Here is a 15704-nt window from a genome sequence, read left to right on the forward strand (position 1 = left end):
CACAGAGCACAGCAGAGGGTCCCGGGGAGAAGCTGCCAGCCCTGGAAAGCCAAATCCGAGTTCAAGAAGAAAATCAAAGCCCCGAAGGTGGGGACCAATCCTTTCATAGAGGAAGTGGAAGAGGAGACACAGACAGTGGGAGATGTTTGGCAGAAGATGACCCTGGTTGCAAGCACAGTAGACATAGCGTTGGTGGAACCATGTCCTAAGGATCACAAGGATTGTGTCACTCTGCCAAAACCGTAAGCCTCAGACCCCATTTGCCCCAATAATGCCCTTTCGAGCAAAAGAATCTCTTCCAGAACCACATGTGGCATTTAGTTGTCCTGCTTCTTTCCTTTTATAATTGAGATATACAGTAACTGCCATATAGCATGATGTTAATTTCAGGTGTACAACATAATGATCCGATATGTGTATATGTTGTGAAATGATGACCACAGTAAGTCTAGTTAACATCCACGGACACTCAAAGTTATAGCTGCCGTAACTGAAAGTTCAATCTCTTTCAGTTTAGAACAATTTCTCAGTTTTTTGTCAAAGATGATAGGTCCGCTGTTTTGCAACTCATTCCTCTATTCGGCGTTTCTGATTCTTTCATTTTTTCCTTCCTTCCTTCCTTCCTTCCTTCCTTCCTTCCTTCCTTCCTTCCTTCCTTCCTTCCTTCCTTCCTTCCTTCTCTTTCTTTCTTTCTCTCTCTCTCTCTCTCTTTCTTTCCTTCCTCCCTTCCTTCCTCCCTCCCTTCCTTCCTTCCTTCCTTCCTTCCTTCCTTCCTTCTTTCCTTCCTTCCTTCCTTTCCTCTTTTTTCTTTTTTTAAAATTTTGTTTATTGATTTTACAGAGGGGGGGAACAAGAAGTATCAACTTGGAATTGCTTCACTTTAGTTATTCATTGCTTGCTTGTTGTATGTGCCTTGAGTGAGCAAGCCCAGGGTTTGTTTTTTTTTAATTTTTTAATTTTTATTTATTTATTCATTTTTAGAGAGGAGAGAGAGAGACCGAGAGAAAGACAGAGAGAGAGAAGGGGGGGAGGAGCCGGAAGCATCAACTCCCATATGTGCCTTGACCAGGCAAGCCCAGGGTTTCGAACCAGAGACCTCAGCATTTCCAGGTCAATGCTTTATCCACTGCGCCACCACAGGTTAGGTAAGCCCAGGGTTTTGAACCAGAGATCTCAGCATTCCAGGTCAATGCTCTATCCCTTGCGCCACCACAGGCCAGGCACGATGTTTCTGCATGATTTGATTCAGATCATGTGTCTTTGGCGGAAATATTACAGAAATTATGCTGTGTTCTCCTCACACCTTCTCAGGTACGTGCGATTTCTTTTTTTTTATTCATTTTTGGAGAGGAGAGGGAGAGACAGAGAGAGAGAAGGGGGGGAGGAGCTGGAAGCATCAACTCCCATATGTGCCTTTACCAGGCAAGCCCAGGGTTTCGAACCGGTGACCTCAGCATTTCCAGGTCGACACTTTATCCACTGCGCCACCACAGGTCAGGCACGTGCGATTTCTATTTGTCCCATTACACTTGAGGTATGAACTTCAATCACTTGACTATCAAGGTAACCTCTGCCAAGTTTCTTCATCATAAAGTCACTTTTTTTTTTGCTTTTTTAAGGAATATGTATTTTATGGAGAGGTATTTTGAAAATTGTGTAATTATCCTGATCATGGTCAAACTTTTTATTTATTTATTAACCTTGGTATGGACCCAAGGATTCCTATTTTATTCAGTGAGCTATAATCAATTATTGTCATTAGTTATTTTGATGTTCAAATAGTCCTTCTTGGGCTTTTCTAGCGGCACCTGTATCATTTTGATGTGTTCCATCATCCTTTGGGCACTTCCTTATTTTTTGGCCCCAAAGGTGTTCCAGACTTACCTTGTCATTTTCCTGCCCAGGCCTGGAATCAACCACTCCTCTAAAGGGGTCCTGATTCCTTTTACTGGAGGGTAGTCTTTAGAAGCCAAGATGTGGGCACGAGCTGTGCTCACTGTTACTGTGCTATTGCTGCTCCCAGGATTTTAACAGTGGACTAACTAGAGAAATACGGAAATATCTGAATGTACACACACACACACACACACACACACACACACACACACACTTCCATCTGTTCTTCATTTCTATATATATAAATCTGTGTCTTTTGGAAACCATAAGTTCATTCCATATCCCCAATTCCAGTCTAACACCATAGAATCCAGGTTAGTTTCCCCCCTTTTTACATTTGTAACCATCTTTTTTGGACAGTGAGCATGCCCACGACAGGACCTTTTTAGGTGGAGGACGGAGTGTTAAAAAAAAAAAAGGCCACTGTGAGGAGGTGACATATTCCCTGAGACTTGAAGGAAACGAGAGCATAAGCCACGCAGGTCCTGGGAGAAGAATATTCTGGGCAGAACACTGCAGTCCGCACAGCGGCCTGAGCAGCAGGCTGATGCATGTGACAGGGTGGCCGGAAGCCTGTGGCGGAGCCAGAGGGTTGGTGACAGCAGCCAGGTAAGGGGAGAGAGTTCAGATAGCAGCTCACTGACCGTTGTAAAGAATTGGGTTCTTCTAGTGACAAAAACAGAAAGCCACTGGAGCATTTCAAATGCAGGGGAGACATCGTTTTAGAAAGGATTGATTGCTCTGGCTACAAATACGGAAACTCAAGACCCTCAGGGAGATGTGCGGCAAGCCAGTGAGAGGAAAGCATGGCTGGGCAGGTGGTGAGAAATGGTCAGACGACTTGGGATCTGTGATCAAGTAGATGTAGCATATAGAGTGTGAGGGGGAGGTGGCGGCACATGGTTCTGTATAAGTGTTTGTTGAATAAATAAAACGGGAAAATTGTGTGCAGAGCACTCAGCACAGCAGCGCTAATAAACAAATCAATTGGTGAGTGAAGGTGAAAACGTTCCCAGCAGGTTCCTTTCCCCCACCTATTCAATTCCGGCTGTCCCGGCACGCTGGAACAATACCCCTTGAGCAGAGCTACCCCCCTTTGCAACCAGAGCTCCCTCCCACCCCTTCCCCACCCTTCCCAGTGAGTCAAAACTCCCACTTCCGCTGAGCCCTGTCTCTGCAGGGTGTGGGTCGGCATCTGATAAGCTCATCACAGTAAGTCACTGACTTCTTGCAAAAGAGGACTACCCCTCCCAGAGGTATTCACATTTTTCAAAAGGCGGCAACTTATTTACTTCGCAATGGGAATGTGGAATCTCAGACACTGTGGTAGAACGTGGAGGAGGCCATTTGATTCCGGGCAGCGCTCAAATGACACCTTCCATAGGTTGGGGACCTCTTTAAAGGGGCCTAGGCTGCATTCCTCCTCTCCCCTGCCTCGCATAGCAACCACAGGGCATTTCCTGTCTTTATTTACTGCCAGAATGTGGTCCCAGTTTGGCCAGAAGATCACGCATCCTTATCAGCATCCTAATCATAGATGCTTTTTCAAGGTGGGCAGGGCACGGCTTAGCCATCCTTCCGATTTTGGGAGACCATTTGTGGGACGGCTCAGCAGGGCAGTCTTGACTCATCCAGCAGACTCCGCCCACCTAATAGAGACTTATGAACTTGAGTCCACTGCACTCTCTGTCTGGATTGTGAGCAAAACTGGTTTCTGTGTACGACAGGTTTAAGAAGCAAGGTCTCTGAAAACACAATGAGATATTGCTTCACAGCCCCAGAATGGTTGTAATAGAAAATACAGATAATAACAAGAGTTGACAAGGATATGGAGAAACGGAAACCTCCTCCACCGCCGGTGGGAATGTCCGATGCTGCAGCCCCTTTGGCAAACAGCCTGGCAGCCCCTAAAAGGGTTAAATACAAAGTTACCATCTGATCCAGAAATTCCACTCCTAGGTATATACCCAAGAGAAATGAAAACATACAGCCTCACAAAAAGCTTGTAACTGGTGTTTTTAAAAGCATTTTTCTTAATAGCCAAAAAGTGGAACCAGCTCATATATGCATCAACTGATTAAAATGTGGTCTATCTAGCCAACAGGATATTATCTATCAATAAAAAGGAATGAAATACTGGTATGTGCTACAACATGGGTGGACCTTGAAAACATTATGCTAAATGGAGGAAACCAGATGCAAAAATATGTTATACAACTCCACGTACAGAAAATGTCCAGTGTAAACAAATACATAGAGACAATTGTAGATTACCAGTTGCCAGGCGCTGAGAGAAAATGGGGAGTGACTGCTAATGGGTGGAGGATATTTTTTGGGAGGGGGGGTGATGAAAATCTTCTAAAACTGATTGCACAGCTCTGAGAATATACCACAGCCGTGGAACCGTACACTTTAAATGGGTGTATGGTTTGTGAGTTATATTTCAGTAAAACGGTTATATATTTGAAAAAAAAAGAAAAGAGAGGAAGGAAGGAAGAAAATAAGGAAGGAAGAAAGGAAGGAGGGAGGGAGGGAAGAGAGAGAAAGGAAGGAAGGAAGGAAAGGAGGGAGGGAAGGACAGGAGGGAGGGCCTGACCAGGTGGTGGCGCAGTGGATGGAGCGTCGGACTGGGATGCGGAGGACCCAGGTTCGAGACCCCGAGGTCACCAGCTTGGGCACGGGCTCATCTGGTTTGAGCAAGATCCCACCAGCTTGGACCCAGGGTCGCTGGCTCCAGCGAGGGGTTGCTCGGTTTGCTGAGGGCCCGCGGTGAAGGCACATGGGAGAGAGCAATCAATGAACAACTAAGGTGTTGCAATGTGCAATGAAAAACTGATGATTGATGCTTCTCATCTCTCTCTGTTCCTATCTGTTTGTCCTTGTCTATCCCTCTCTCTGACTCTCTCTCTGTCTCTGTAAAAAATAAATAAATTAATTTAAAATAAAAGAAAGGAGGGAGGGAGGGAGGAAGGAAGGAAGGAAGGGAAGGAGAGAAGGAGGGAGGGAGGGAGGGAGGGAGGGAGGGAGGGAGGGCGGAAGGAAGGAAGGACGGAAGGACGGAAGGAAGGAAGGAAGGAAGGGAAGGAAAGAAGGAGGGAGTGAGGGGCAAAACAGGGTCTGGTACAGACTAATTGGAAACACCCAAGTCTGTGGGAACTGATCTCACCTTTCTAGAATGTGGGTAGATGGAACACAGGTGAGAGGTGCCAAGGGGACCACAGAAGACATGAGACATGACCCCTTTCCCTTATGGAAATATTGAACAGAATTTGCTTGGGGCTACCTGTCCATGAAGCTAATGCTGGAACATTGTTAACAGACCGCAGATTAGTTTGTTATCTACGGGATATACCTTTGACATGAACTTTTCTGCTGATAACGGCCCAGATTCTGTAAAGTTATGCACTAATTTATAGCGTTTTATTTAGTGGAGATGCAAATGATTTTTGTCTGGTAGAAAATAATAACCCCAAAGCTCGACCTGTGGTGGCGCAGTGGATAAAGCGTCGACCGGGAACGCTGAGGTCACTGGTTCAAAACCCGTGGTTTGCACATCTGTACATGGAAGCTCCCACAAGCAGCAGGAACAGCCATGGACTAACACCCGAGTATGCTGGGAATGGAGTGGGAATGACGTGTCAGAGGTGAAGAGCGATCGCCAACAGAAGCATGGCTTAGAACCCTATAAAAGAAGCAACGAAACCATCGTGGCAGATTGTATTTTCCAAAAAGGGCCAGAGCAGTGTATCCCGTTCCACATGCTGTTCCTCAGTGTAATTGTGGCCTGCCCTCTGTTTGGGAGATGGAGTTTGTGTCCCCTCCCCTTGAACTAGGGGAAGTTTGTGGTTCACTTGCAACATTGGAATGCAGTGGTAATGATGTCATTTCTGAGGCTGGAACTCGTGCTGGAATCCTCAGCCTCCATGTGGGCAGTGTGTCTGTCCTGAACCACCATGTTGTGAGCAGGCTCAAAATAGCCCGTATGGAAAACCCCATGGAGGGGACTTGAGACAAAGGAGGGAGAAAGAAGGATAGAGGGAGAGAGGCAGAGAGAGAGATGGATACCTGGACTCCTGCTTTATCAGTTTCAACTACGTTCTGGCTGCAACCTCACGAGAGACCCCATGCCAGAAGCACCTAGCTGAGCCTTCCCCAAATACTTCAGCCACAGCAACGATGAGAGATAGTAAAATAGATGTTGTTTAGACTAGTTTCAGGTAATTTTTTTTCTTTAGCAATTATAACTGGAATAACCACCTAGGGTCCCTTTCAGGTCTGGCGCATCCAGACAACTACCCTTCCTGACCTTGGCAGAAGTTCATTCTGGAGAAGAAAGGACACCAGGGCGCTGCCGGCCGGGCACACTGCAGTGGAGACTGGAGAGTTACCTCCGGAGGAACCCCAGAAAACTGACCTGCAGACATCACGAGCCAAGCTAAGTCTCCACGTAGTAGCAAAGCCTCAAGAGTGAGGCTTTTAAAACAGATATTAAATCTCACTGTAGTTAATATCCTCAGAGAGAAAAGGCATTGTATCCATGAAACAAAAATGAGATGCTGTTGGTTTTTTTTTTAAGTGCCTTGTTCGTAAAATAGAGACAGACTCACGGATACAGAAAACAGACTAACAGTTGACAGATGGGCGGGATATTGAAGGGCTGGGTGAAAAGGTGAAGGGATTAAGATGTACAGATTGGTAGTTACAGAGTAGTCACAGGGATGTAAATTACAGCACAGGGGATAGAGTCAGTAATATTGTGCTAAGTTATGTATGGGGCCAGGTGGTACTTGAAATATTCAGGAGAACACTTTGTAAAGTATAGGATTGTCTAACCACTCTGCTATACACCTGAAATTAGCATAGAATATTGAATGTAAACCATAATTGAAAAAAATAAAATAAAATAAAAGATGTCTTGTTTGGGTTTCCCCCGAAGCAGACTCAGACAACAGTTCCAGTGCGAGTGACTGTGGGCAGCAGATCCCAGAACACACTGGTTGAGGAGTTGAAAAGTGAGACGGAGAAGGGAAAGAAGCCAACAAAAGGCCTGTTACTCTAGCCATTTCCTGCCGTGGGTGCCCAGAGCTTGACCTTGCTGGGAACCCCAGGAGACAGTATAGAACAGCCTCAGAGGTATCCCATCCATTGCGCAAGGACCCACAACTGCTTCCAAGGGAAGTGACCTTCATTACGTCCAGCTTGTCCTGCACTCAGGCTGCGAAGGTTACTTGGAAGAGACCAGTCCCTGGGCAGAGCTCTGCAGGTATTTGCAGTAAACAGCCTTGGGCAGCACACAGGCGGCGGTGAATGCCAAGGGCTAATGCCAACAGTGTCTGCTGCTACAAGAAGCAATCAGAAATAGAAAACAGTCTTGTAAATAAATAGATGTGAGAACAGTTAGATGTGAGAACAAAAATAAACCATTCAAGGAAGGGTGAGAAGGGAAATGTTGAAGGTAATTTGACTTAGTTGATCTGGGGTGTAGGCTGGACTCAGGATTGTTTAAAACTCCCTGGGTGTAGTTAAAGTTGAGAGCCACTACTTGACAGGAAAATAATTCTTCCAGGTCACAATCATATAAACAGAGGATACTATCTAACCAGAAATTTATCACGTATCTCTATGGAAAGAATGGAGAGAGGGGAACCAAGTGGGTGTCGGTGGTGAGTATGAAGCATTCAGTTCACCCACCACAGGTTGATACATCAAGAAATAGTATATAGGAAGGCAGAGGAGGGTAGAGAGGAAAACTGATGCTAATGGAAGGAGACTTGACTTAGCAAGTGGATGGTGAACACAAAATGCAATATATAGATGATGTATTGTAGAATGGTGCGCCTGAAACAATGTATTGTAGAAATGTGCACCTGTATAATTTTGTTGTTTTAAAATCAAATTTATTGGTGAGAGAGAGAGAGAGAGAGAGAGAGAGAGAGAGAAGAACATCGATCTGTTCCTGTATGTGCCCTGACTGGGGATTGAACACACCACCTTTGCGTATGAGGCCCGTGCTTTAACCAACAGAGCTATCTGGCCTGGGGAAAACTCTGTATAATTTTATTAACCAATATCACCCTAATAAATTCAATAAGAATTTTTTTTTTGTATTTTTCTGAAGTGAGAAGCAGGGAGGCAAAGAGACAGACTCCCGCATGCGCCCGACCGGGATCCACCTGGCATGCACACCAGGGAGCGATACTCAGCCCAACTGGCTGTTGCTCCATTGCAACGAGAGCCATTCTAGTGCCTGAGGCAGAGGCTATGGAGCCGTCCTCAGCGCCCAGGCCAACTTTGATCCAGTGGAGCCTTGGCTGCAGGAGGTGAAGAGAGAGGCAGAGAGAAAGGAGAGAAGGAAGGGTCGCAAAGCAGATGGGTGCTTCTCCTGTGTTCCCTGGCTGGGAATTGAACCTGGGACTTTCACACACCAGGCCGATGCTTTACCACTGAGCTAGCTGACCAGGGCAATCAATAAGAAATTTTAAAAATAAAAAGGTTAAACAAAAAAGAGAAAGAAAAAGTAACACAGAAGCCCTGGTCAGTTGGTTAGAGTGTTGTCCCCATATACCAACATTGTGAGTTCCATCCCCAGTCAGGGCACATGCAAGAATCAACCAATGAATGCATAAATAAGTGGAACAACAAATCCATGTTTCTCTCTCTCTCTCTCTCTCTCTCTCTCTCTCTCTTTCCCCTTGTCCCTTCCTCTCTTTCTCTAAAGTCAATTCAAAATAAAAAAAATTTAAAAATAGCATATAAATGTCGCATTCTGAAATTTGGAGGTAAACGCGAGAAGAAACAGCCGAAGAGTGATAAGTCATTTTCTCAGAGAGGAGGGACTCAGAGAAGACGTATGGGTGTGTGTCTGTGTGGCGGGACGCGCTGCTGATTTTTGCTATAAACATTGTAATATTATTTGATTTCTTAAACACCATAAAGAGGCATGAATTTGATCAAAATTTAAAAATGATAATGTTATAATGGGAAAGGCAAAATACGTTGTGATATACTGTATTTATTTAATAGAATATAACCCTATTCTTAAAATGAGGTGGCTGGGTGTGTCCCAACATGGATGGATCTTCAAGACTCAGTATGATTGTGACTGGCAAATAATAGTTATGATATATCAGCATTTCTATAAATCACGTGCACACAACAGAGCTTATATTTCCCATAGAAATAGAAATACGTACAAATAAAAACACATAGAGAAAGGTAGAGGCAGGTGGTGGGGGGGGGTAAAAGTCAAAGTGAATTTTGTTTTGTTTCATTTTATTCCCCCAAAAGGTAAATTTGGTATTACTTATAAAATTAAATTAAACTTTAAAAATTGAACATGCATCAAGAGAATGAGAACACAAGCCACAGAGTGGGAGAAAATATTTGCAAAGATGTATCTTTTACACAATTCTACAATACATCATTGTAGAACTTTTTCAAGTGCACAATTCTACAATACATCATTTTGGGTAAAATGCTGTTATTCAAAATATAGAAAAAATCTCTTAAAACTCATAAAACAACAAGAAAATAAGCAACATAATTAATTAAAAATAAGCATATGAAAAGATGTTACACATCACATGTCATCAAGGAAATGCTAATTAAAACAACGACTATGAGACACCACCACACACCTATCAGAATGGGCAAAATTCTGAACACTGACAACACTTAATGCTGACAAAGATGTGGAGCAGCGGGAACACTCATTCACTGCTGGTGGGAACGCAAAGCGTGCAGCCGCTCTGGGAGACGGTTTGGCTGTTTCTTCCCGAACTCCAGCAATGCCACTCCACAACAAAACCTGCACGTGAATGTTTATAGCACCTTTATTCATGATTGCCAAAACTTGTAAGCAACCAAGATGTCTTCCAGTAGGTGAACAGATAAATAAACTGGGATACTTCCAGACATTACATATCCAGAATATTACTCAGCACTAAAGAGAAATGAGCTATGAAGCCATGAAAAGATATGGAAGAACCTTAACTGCGTAAGACTAAGTGAAAGAAGCTGGTCTGAAAAGGCTACACACTGGATGGTTCCAATTATATGATATTCAGGAGAAGGTGAAACTATGGAGACAATAAATAGACCAGTGGTTGCCGGGTTGGGGGTGGCAGAGGGATGAACAGGCAGAGAGCGCAGAGGATTTTAGGACAGCGAAAATATGATACCGTAATGGTGACTACGTATCATTATGCATTTTGTCTAAACCCATAGAATGAAGGACACCAAGAGTAAATTACAATGTAAACTATCGACTCTGGGTGATAATGATGTGTCAGTTGTAGCAAATGTACCATTCTGGGGGAGGATGTTGGCAGTGGGGGAGGCTATGCATGTGTGGCGGCAGGGAGTGTACGGGAAACCCTGTACCTTCCCCTCAATTTTTCTTTGAACCTAAAACGGCTCTAAAAAATCTTAATAAAGAAAATTGAATGTGCATGATACCGAATTTTAGAATGTTCCACAACTAGCTGTTGTTAATAATGGTTTCCTTTGGGGTGTGGATTGAGACAAAAGGCAAGGAGGGAGGGAAATGTTTCTTTTTCCTTTATGTCATTTAATAATACTTGTCTTACAAAGACCGCGAGAGTCCGAAAGACTTTGGAATGGAATGGGGTTCCCGGTGACTCTGGCTGGCATACGTCTCCTGCTTTTGACAAGGGAGGAGGGAGAAGGTTCTGGCTTGGCAAGGACATGGCCCAGCTCCAGGGGGATCTGGTAGAACCAGCTGTGACCTCAGAAGGACATGTTGACAGAGTGACTCACTGTTCAGGAGGGGTGGAGAGAGCTCCCTCGTCTCCTTCCAGGTGAGAGGCCGGCAAGGTTGGAGCTTACAGAGCGCCTCGTCCCAGCAATCCTAAAAGAAGCATCCTTTCCAAAACCAACAGAAACAAGGGACCGTTCCAGTCCTGCACAGAGCTCTCTTGGGGTCCAGCCGAGGGGTGGGACTTGGGGGGTTCGGGGGAGACTTGGGCCTGGGGGGAAGGGTCGTAGTTTGGGATAGTGAAAGCTTTTCATCATCCCTTGAAGCTTCATCAATGACCTTTTGTTTGCAGAGAACTGGATATACAAGTGGTGGAAGAGTAGGGAAGTTCAGGAGCCACCGCTAATGGCAGCCAGAGGGGCAAGGGCGCATGTGACGTTTCGGGAACCCAGGGGTTGTGCTCTGGGAGCTGGAGCCATGGAAGAGATGCGGCCACATCTGGAGGCATTGCCCAATACAGGAAGGGGGGAAGCTGCCCTCCAGGTTTCTTCTTTCCTCCTGCCCTCCAGCTGACCCAGGAGCCTGGGAAACGCAGCCGAAGGGGCTCAATGCCACCCACCCCTTCTCCCTCACAGGGAAGCAGAAGGAATAGATCTCAGAACACACTGGGCCAGGGCAGGCCCATGGCTTCCTCACCTTGGCATTCTAATAGCTCATCCAGTGCCTGAGCAACTGCTGGGGAAGAGGGCACAGTGCCCCACGTCATTCGTCATTTAAAAAAAGCGAAAGCCTGGTATAGGAACTGTGGGGCAGTATCTACTAAAGTTGAACATACTATGACCTAGCAGTTGCACCCCTATGTGTCTACTTAACAGAAATGTGTACATATGTTCACCAGAAGACACGTTTACTAGAATGTTCTTAGCAGCACTTATTACGATAGCCTCATACTGGAAACTCCCAGAAGCTCATCAAAAAGCAATGAATAAACGCAGTGAAATACAGTTGGCTCTCTGTGTCTGTTGGTTCTGCGTCTGCGGGTTCATTCAACCGCGGATCAAAAATATTTGGGGGAAAAAAAAGTTAAGTTGTTCCTGATATGTACTATATGCTCTTAGGCCTAGGATAGTTACCTCCACACTGAACACACACAGACTTTTCTCCTTGTCGTTATCCCCTCGACAATACAGTGTAACGACTGTTTACGTAGCATGTGCATTGTATCCGGTATTATTAGTAATCTAGAGATGATTTTAAAGTATATGGGAGGAAGTGTGTAAGTTATATGCAAATACTATATCATTTTATATGAGGGACTTGAGCATCTGAGGACTTTGGTCCTGTGAAACTGAAAGAAGAAAATTGGGTTGAACGTGAACACTAAGAGAAAGTCCCCTGTTTGGGGTACTCGCGTTAGATAGGAAGTCAAAGGGAGCCTAGGAGGAAGGGAGGAAAACCAAGTGGACATTAGTAATGACCTTCTCTGCTTTGGGGTGAAGCATGGACTGACCTTCCTTTAATTCTGCAAATGTGCTTGCACTGCCCACTGGGCCTTTGCACAAGCTCTCTCCTCTCCCAATCCTACTCTTCCCTTGGTCTTTGCTTGCTGGCTAAGCTTGTGGTTGAGACTGGACAAATGAGCCTGGCTCACTGGGATTTGGATCCTACCCAGGCTTGAGAGCTGGCACACCAGCCTTGCTGCTCACTGCCCCATCCCCAGGGCTGAGCACACAGCAGGCACTCAACATATTTATTGAAATACTAGAGGAAAGTGCTCTGGCAGCCATTAGGTGACCAGCCACAGGGCTGGTCTCTTTTCTATAACATGCAAATAGTCACTTGCCGTAAGCCTGAGTTCCTTTCTCTGACTTGTTAGCATCTTTCCTTTAGTGGAAGAATAGGCCGAGCACTTCTGTGTATGTGTGTGTGTGTGTGTGTGTGTGTGTGTGTGTGTGTGTGTGAGAGAGAGAGAGAGAGAGAGAGAGAGAGAGAGAGATACAGAGAGAGAGAGACAGAGAGGGGAACAGATAAAGACAGACAGACAGGAAGGGAGAGAGATGAGAAGCATTAATTCTTTGTTGTGGCATCTTTGTTATTCACTGATTGCTCTCTCATATGTGCCCTGATTGGAGGGGGGGGACTACAGCAGACCAAGCGACCTTTTGCTCAAGCCAGCAACCTTGGGCTCAAGCTGGTGAACTGTGCTCAAACCAGATGAGCCCGCACTCAAGCCAGTGACCTTAGGGTCTTGAATCTGGGTCCTCTGCATCCCAGTCTGATGCTCTATCCACTACACCACTGCCTGGTCAGGCTGAGCACTTCTTATTTATGGTTGAAGCTTAATAGTTTGGGTGGTTCTGACTATATTCTTCTTCTTCTTCTTCTTCTTCTTCTTCTTTTTTTTTTTTTTAGATTTTATTTATTGATATTAGAGAGGGTGAGAGAGAAAGAGAGAGGGAGTGAGAAGCATTCGTATGTGCATTGACTGGGCAAGCCCAGGATTTCAAACCTGTGACCTCAGCATTCCAGGCCATTTGCTCTATCCACTGTGCCACCACAGGTCAGGTGACCGTATCATTCTTAAGTCAAAATGCAGAGCGCTACAAAAATGCTAGGCAGGGGGCAGTATCCACACGGAGAGTCTAGAGGCTGTCAGAAGAAGTGGTCCCAGGGAAGTGGAGGTGAGGGAGGCCTCTAGACTTGCGGCTGCTCTGAGACTCCTTCTGTTTGTAACTGTCTGGAATAGCACAGGCACGTTCTTGTTGCTTCCCAGAGAAGAGATGCCTTCCTCTAAAGCAGTTTCCCCACCTCAGCACCGTTGACACGTGGGGCCAGTTCATCCTTCCTCGCAGGGGGCTGTCCTGCCGAAGGAAGGGTGTTTAACAGTGCAGTGGGTTGAACAGTGTCCTCCCCCCAATTCACATTCACCTGGAACCTCACAGTGCGACCTTGTTGGAAATAAGGATCTTTACAGATGTCATTACCAGTAGTTCAAGATCCTGAGATGAAATCATCTTGGATTTAAGATTGGCCTTGAATCAACTGACTTCTGTCCTCATGAGAAGAGCAGAGGACACACGAAAGCACAAGGAGGAAGGCCATGTGAAGATGGAGCGATAGAGCTACAAGTCAGGAAACGCCCAGGACTGCCGGAAGCCACCGAGGCTGGGCAGGATTCTTTCCTAGAGACTTCAGAGTGAATGTGGCCCCGCCACACCTGGACTTTGGACTTCTAGCCTCCCGGATTGTAAGATGATACAGTTTTTGTGGTTTTAAGCCACACTGTTTGTGGTTATTTGTTATAGCAGCAATGGGAAACTAATACAAGTGCCATCTCTGACTTCTATCCTCTTGAATGGCAATAGCCCCGCCTCCTCCACCCCCCCAGATATAACAAACAAAAATGGCTCCAGATATTTTCAAATGTCCCCTGGAAGGGCAAAATTGTCTTTCACTTACCCCCCTCCCCCATCCTCTGTCACTGCTCTAACAGGGTAGATAGGATGAGAAGAAAGACCAGAGTGGGGCCTGACCTGTGATGGCGCAGTGGATAAAGTGTCGACCTGGAACACTGAGGTTGCCGGTTCAAAACCCTGCACTTGTCTGGGCAAGACACATATGGGAGTTGAAGCTTCCTTCTCTTCCCCACTTTCTCTCTCTTACTCTCTCTCCTCTCTAAAATGAATAAATTAAAAAAAAAAAAAAAAAGGCCAGAGTGGATGAACCTGGGTTTGAATTCAGCCCCACCCCGAATAGCTATGTGACCTTGAGAAAGTTGCTAAACTCCTCTGAAGCTCAGTCTCCTCTTGAGTAAAATGGGGTTGAGGAGGTACCTGCATCTCTACAGAACCATCCTCCTGATGCAATGAGATAATATGTGGAACGTGCTTAGCACAGCGTCCGGCACATAGCTGGCACTCAATAAATAGTAACTGAAACAATAATTGTCATACGTGTTTTTATTAAGCAACAATATTACCTAACTGGTAATAAATATATTAAGAAATAACAATGACAACTGTCATTATTAATATATATTTAAAGCTTGCAAGCCAAGTCAGTTTTTCACGTACTAATCTAAGAGGGACTGCCGCCAAACCGATGGGCCAGGAGCTATTTCTCAAAGGGCAGGACATTTCTTGCTGTGGGCACCTTTTCCCAGAATTCCAGGTATTTCATTGTGATTCCCCACTGGGTCTTTCTGGGAGATTCATGCTGCATCTGCTGATACCTCCAACTCCATTGCGTCTGCTGTATCACACAGCCCAAGTGACAGGGCTGTTTGCATCAGAGTCCAGACGTGCGGCAGGGCACTATTGTTCCCCAACCCTCTTGGGACTGGCATCTATTTGTATCACCTGGTCTATGAGCATATTAAGTGTTGCTAAAGGTGGTCTGCATTGCTCCCAGGGCCCAAGGAGGCCCACCAGCAGAGAGAAGAAGGGGGTGGAGGGTTCAGGCTCTCTGCTATCATCTCCAGGAATCCACTCTGGCCCCAAACTCGTGCCCCCTAAGCAGCAGAACAAAGTCCTTTGGAATTTAATGACTACATGTTCCTTGTGGACCCTGCTGCCTCACCCGTCCCAGCTGTGACGCACATCGGCCTGGAGGTAAACAGCATGGACTTTGGATCCTGGTGGAGCTCAACTCCATTCTTGTATGGCCATAGGGAACTCATCTAAGCTATTCTATGCCTCCGTTTCCGGATCTGTAAGATGAAGACAGTAATACCAATTTCATAAGACTTTTGAGGATGAAATGAGATGATAATGACAAAACCGTGTGAGGCATGACCTCTTTACTGTCAATCACTCCAGGTTGCAACAGCTGATTTAGGGCTGTTTCCCATCACGAAACTGGAAACTCATGGAGGGCGGAAATGGTCTGCTCCATACAGTCCACCAAAATACTCAGGACACATTCAGCGCCTATTTAGGGACGCCTATTTAGGGACGTCTCTTGAATGTATACCCATTGAATAATGAATGGACCAGGTTTTTTCCTTTCAGGAATGCAGGATATTGGTCCCTAAGAGAAAGTGCGGTTAACATGTATGAAGCACCAAGTGGTGGACAGAGTAGAGGCCTCACAA

This window comes from Saccopteryx bilineata, chromosome 9 (genome assembly GCF_036850765.1).
Source record: "Saccopteryx bilineata isolate mSacBil1 chromosome 9, mSacBil1_pri_phased_curated, whole genome shotgun sequence".
NCBI lineage: Eukaryota > Metazoa > Chordata > Mammalia > Chiroptera > Emballonuridae > Saccopteryx > Saccopteryx bilineata.